Source organism: Elaeis guineensis, chromosome 6 (genome assembly GCF_000442705.2).
Source record: "Elaeis guineensis isolate ETL-2024a chromosome 6, EG11, whole genome shotgun sequence".
Lineage (NCBI taxonomy): Eukaryota > Viridiplantae > Streptophyta > Magnoliopsida > Arecales > Arecaceae > Elaeis > Elaeis guineensis.
The window spans coordinates 113675842-113682386 of NC_025998.2; positions in this window are offsets into that span (position 1 = coordinate 113675842).

Below are 6545 nucleotides of genomic sequence, written 5' to 3' on the forward strand. Positions count from 1 at the left end.
GTACCGCATCAGTCAGACAGATACTTAGGTTTCTTGGTCCGAGATAGGGATCCTGTCAAACTCGATGAGAACGATGAGGATCCGATCACCTACATGGATACAATGCAGAGATCCAACTCTGATAAATGGCTTGAAGCCATAAGATTCGAAATAGAGTCCATAAAGGTCAATGATGTATGGACATTAGTTGATCCACCTGAAGGGGTTAAACCCATAGGGTGTAAGTGGGTCTTCAAGAGGAAGAGGGGCGCAGACGAAAAGATGGAGATCTATAAAGCTCGTTTGGTTGTCAAAGATTATCGTCAGCGTTATGGTATTGATTGTGATGAGATATTTTCTCCTGTGGCAATGCTTAAATCTATTTGGATCATGCTTGCGATAGTAGCATATCTGGACTATGAAGTCTGGCAAATGAATGTGAAGATAGCTTTCCTAAATGAAGAGCTAAACGAAGAGGTGTATATGATACAACATGAAGGGTTCATATCCACAGATGAGTCCAAAGTGTGCAAGCTTCAGAGATCCATTTATGAATTGAAGCAAGCATCTCGAAGTTAGAACATACGTTTTGATAAAGTAATTAGAACGTATGGCTTCGTTAGGAATGGAGAGGAATCCTGCATATATAAGTGGGCAAATGGTTCAATAATGGTATTTCTTATGTTGTATGTGGATGATATTCTCATAATCAAAAATGATATCTCTGCATTATAGAGTATAAAAGTATGGCTGTCGTCACAATTCTCCATGAAAGATCTGGGAGAAGCAGCCTATATCCTAGGGATGAAGATCTATAGGGATAGATCTAAGAGGCTACTCGGGCTCTCCTAATCCACGTACATAGATACTATGCTGAAACAGTTCAATATGGAGAATTTCAAGAAAGGCTATCTTCCGATAGATCCAAAAAATTTTCTTTCAAAAGGAGATTGTCTGATAACTCTTCAAGAGAGAGAGCATATGAGTAGAGTTCCATATGCTTCGACAGTGGATTCTATTATGTATGTCATAACATGTACGAGATCAGACATGGCATACTTATTAGGGATAATAAGTAGCTACCAATCTGATCCAAGAGAAAATCACTGGAAGATCGTAAAGATCATTCTTAAGTATTTGAGAAATACTAAAGACCAGTGGCTTGTGTATAGTGAAACTGACTTGAAACTTGTGGGGTACACCGACTCTAGCTTTCGGTCAGACCATGATGATAGTAATAGTGCATCGGGTTATATTTTTATCCTAAATAGTGGAGCAATCTGCTGGAAACGTTTCAAACAGAATACTGTGGCAGACTCTATTTGCAAAGCAAAGTATATCATGGCATCCGATGCTGCGAAAGAAGCATATGGTTGTGGAAGTTTATCGACGAGCTCGGAGTGACACCCTCCGTTGATGGCCCTGTCTTGTTATACTATGACAATACTGGAGCCATTGCTCAAGCTAAGGAGCCGAGATCCCATTAGCACACCAAACATATTCTGCATCGCTATCACCTTATCCGAGAGATCATGGTTCGAAGTGACATCGACCTTCAGAAGATCGATGAAAAGGAGAATCTGGCTAACCCATTTACTAAAGCTCTCAGAATCAAGGAGTTCGATGACTATCAATCGTAGATGGGTATAATGATTGGCTTTAGTCCAAGTGGGAGTTGTTGAAAAATGTATCCCAAAGTTAATCGTTAGATGATTATGCTCATCTTGTAAATTGTATATAAATTTTTATTAATAAAAATTATTTGATATTTTTATTATAAATTAACCATCTTTGAACTCCTATGTCATAATGAAGTCCTTAGGACTATTATTAATCGACAAAGGAGGATTTGTTGTTAAGTCTTTAAAAATGTTCGCGACCAAACGATACGCTATTAATAGGACGATAGCAATATCAAGTGTAGATCATTGTGTGCCATATGAGTTGGTTGTTCTCTTAACCAAGGAGTGTGGAGATACTGTTATGGCATGCAGATGGAATGTAGAAGTATATTCGCATCAAACGTGATCATATACCGAGTACTCTACTGTCAAGAGTAGCTCATGAAGGATATGGGTACAAGTATTCCTTCGATCTGAGACCACCACAGTGACTTGTAAGTAACTCACTGTATTTTAGTATCAGATTATCTGAGTTTTTAACTAAGTGATGGAAGGATACTGGATGCAGTCAAGTCTTATCAAGTCAATGTGTGAGTCAAGATGAAATTGACCCCTTTGAATTGGTAGGAGATATGCATCAGTGTATTTCAATTTAGTAAAATCTTGGCCAAGATAATCCATGAGATAGATTTAAAAGATTGAAATATAATATGGTTGACTTAATTAGGGTTGACAGTTAAACCCTACATCATCTTAAGCATTTGGGTCAAAGGAATGAATTATACGGTAACCATATGTCAGTAGGTTCTAGAAGGTTGCCTTGTAACACTTCGACTTATTCGATCGTTGGGTCATCATTGCTAGATGGTTACATCGATTGGTATAGAAAGTTATTCCTATGCTATCGGCTTAGGTTCGAATCTATGGGGTCACACGCATTAGAAAATTTGATCAGATCTGATGGCTGAAGAGTCCAATTGGATTGTGACTCTGGTGAAAAGTTCTACTTAGACTAGGACTCTATGGGAGAGTCCCACTGAGACTGAGACTCTATCATTTATAAAGAATTAATTATTAATTTGATTACTAATTGATTCAATTTGATTGAGTAAAGAGCTTTGGAACAAGTCTAATTGAATTAGATTCAGTTCGACTCAGATTGGGATTGATATGATCAAACCTGATTTAAAGAGAAATATGATCCTAATTCGATCAGGATTTGGACTCAACTAATTCCTATTTGGATTAAGAATTTAATGAGATATTTAGATTTTTAATTTGATTAGGTTCATTTCTATCAGTATTTTTAATTCAAATTTGATTTGGATTAGAATTGAATTAGAAATGAAGAGTCCGAGTCAAACTAGGATTTTATCCTTATCTTTTGCACCACATCAAGATCTATGCCAATTTATCCATGCCTAATTGGATTTGTGATTTTTGACATCATGAGAGAGGATCCAATAAGGGTAGGCGACAATAACTGATGAGTCATAATATTATCTCTTGCCTAATTCGAATGCGATCCGAATTAGAGATAAGATGTAGACTAAGAAAGAGATTTTTCGTATATGATATATTATTTATACCATATTAATTTTTTTTTATTTTTTTTGAGGAATTCTTTGGCATGTGAGACTCCTAATTCCTTCTCCATGTCCTAAAGATTTTTTTAAAATTTTTAGGGATGCCAAAAGGGGGTTTTGGCATTGATTTATGGCACCCTTTCTTGGAAAGTCCCAATTCCTAGTCTATAAAAAGGGGACCCCTCTCTTGGACATCCCATGATTAATTCTCATATAATTTTTTTTATTTTTAGAGCCCCTTCTCCTCCTCCTCTCTTCCTCCTCCAGGTCCTCTATCACTTTAGAGTGTCCAAGATGCTTGTAGAAGAAGGAAGAGATCAGCTGTCAAAGTTGTTTGTAGATTAGCATCTCCGAGCCCTTGATCTGCGTCAGTCTTCACGTGAATTTTTCTATAGAGGCCAAATGATTTCATGTGGCTGTGAGTGACCTGAGAAACATCTTTTCCAACCATTGGACCAGAGGTGATCAAGATCTAAATTTATTTGGTAACGATCTCTAACTTATTTTGATTTTTATGATAGATGTAATAGTTAGATCTAGAATTTCAGCATCGATGAGATCGATGTAATTTTTATTTTTAGATCTAAAATATATATTTTTTATATAAAAATTTTTTATGTGGTAGTTTAAGATTAGATCTTATATATGTGATTAGGATTAAATTATTTAATTTACTATTTCTACTGCATAAAATTTTAAAATTGCATGTACTGTACTACCGTACAAATTTTCTTCAGTTGTGCTAACCATCAAGCGCACACATGGATTTTTATTTCTTCCCTAAGATTTCTTAAGAGTTCTTGGCTACCTACTTATTTTGTTGAAGGGCTGATTTCTTTTCCATGATAGATTACTTTGTTTGGAAACCAGACATAATATATTATTTTTTTGTGGGAGGGCTGATTTTTTTCTTGTAAAAGATAAGAGATTCCTAAAGAAATAGGATCCCTAGGATCTTATATCATCCTTTGTATCTTTCATAAAGAGAGCAATGAATGATTTTACAAATCCCATAAATACTTATGTCAATCTCTCTCAAAGAGATAGGGTGTGAGTGAAGGGAAAGAAACCTATTTCTCATGGATAACCAGGGTTGCATCTAAAAATTTTCTATAAATTTATAGTGAAATTGGGGATCAAATCTTCGAAATCTAGATTCAACCTTCATGTAGACCTGAAACTGCGGACCCTTTACTTCATGCGCACGCCAGACAATACAGAAAAGCAGGATGAATCTTCTGATCAAAGCACCTTCGTAAGGTCACCAAAGGAGGGAGGAGAGGTGCCGATATGACCCTTCACACCAGCAAAGAGGACACCCAAGAAGGGCCCACGCCAACAAGCAGAGAAGGCGGCAAAGAGGAGGACACACCAAAGGGAAGAGGCACCCACAGCTCACGCCTCTCTCTCTCTCTTTCTCTCTTCTCTCAATCTGATTTCTATGCTATGCATCCATAAGTAGAGACCTTCTCTATTTATAGATAATTCTCATAACTCAATAAGTATAGGACTCCTAATTCAAATATGCTTTGAATCAATCCACTATTTATCAAAGAAGGACTCCCACTTGAGATAGGATTGGCGCCACATATGGCGCCCACTTTGCACCCACGCCCACACCCATGTGGAATGGCTCACAACCCGCACCATACCAGGTGCTGGTTAGCCAAAGAGTAAGAGAGTCCCAGTGGAAGTAGGACTCCAAGGATCTCATCCAAAAAGGATCTAATTTGAATCTAATTCAAAGCTGGTTCGAAATAATTTCGAAAGACTGTCAATCCTAAACTCTTTAGGACTTTTGGATCAAGTCTAACTTAAAATTTTGAACCCAATTAAGTCTAATTAATTCAAATCTAATCTAAAATTAATTAACACTTTAATCTAATCTCTCATAGGCTTCTTGGATCAAAGATCAAGAACTGTTCATCTCCGAAATTGAATCTGAACCTCATATGTAGTGCTAGCTAGACATAGTCAACTCTTCAATCTCATTTGATCTATAACTTAATTCTTAATCAAGTTAGTTTATATTTTCAATCAAGTCAAGTACTTTCAAATTGGACATATAAACATAGGTCAATACTTTCCTACATTATCTGACTTGTGTGCATGACTTCATAGGTTCAAATACTAAGTCGGTAGCACAGGAATCGATTTCTGTACTAATCGAAGCTACCATCTAGTAATGGTTCTCGATGTCTGGACAAGTCGAATTATCGTAAGAAAATATTTCAGAACCAATGTATATGGTTACCGCACAATTCATCCCTTTGACCCTGAATGCTCTAGGATGATCTCGAGTTAACTGTCAATGTGGAGTGTTTCATCTATATTATATTTCAATCTTTCAAATCTATCTCATAGATTATCCTAACCAAGATTTTACTAAATTCAAATCTTTTAGAGGGGTCAATCCCATCTTGATCCACATATAGATTTTGCAAGTACTTGATACTACCCAGTAGCCTTTCATCACTGCATTAGAAATTCAGATAGTTCGACACCAAAACATAGTGAGTTGCTTGTAAGTCATTATAGTATTCTCAGGTCTGAGGGATACTTATGTCTATATACTTTGCGAGCAGCTCTTGATCGTAAAATGCTCAGCAGGTGAGTTATTTATTCAGTGATGATATACTCCTACATCTCACCTGTATGCCATACCTGTGTCACCACACTCCTTAGTTCAGAGGACAACCAACCCATGTAGCACACAATGACCTCCACTCGATAAACATCATTATCCTATAATGACGTATCATTTGGTCATGAACATATTAAAGAACTATACTATAAATCCTCTCTTTATCATTCACTAATATAGTTTTAAGGACTTCATCACAATATAAGAATTCTAGAAGGAAGATATAACTTTGTGATGAATAATATGAAAATAATTTTTATTTATCAATCAATAATTCATATACGAAGAGAAACTCAATTGTCACACGATTAGTTTTAGGACACAAGTTCCAACAACTCTCACTTGAACTAAAGCCAATTGGATCAGTATCTTACACCCATCTTCTATTTGAAGTCATCGAACTCTTTGATCCTGAGAGTTTTAGTAAAAAGATCGACTAGGTTCTCCTTTCTATCGATCTTCTGAAGCTCGATGTCATCTCGATTCACGATCTCTCATACCAAGTGATAGCGGCACAGAATATGTTTGGTGTGCTGGTGTGACTTGGTTCTATCACTTGAGCTATGACACCAGAGCTGTCACAATACAGCAGGACAAGGCTATTAATAGAAGGTATAACTTCCAGCTCGATGATGAATTTTTGCAACCACATCGCCTCCTTTGCAGCATCCGATGAAGCATTGTATTTTACTTCGTATACTGAATTGGCCACAG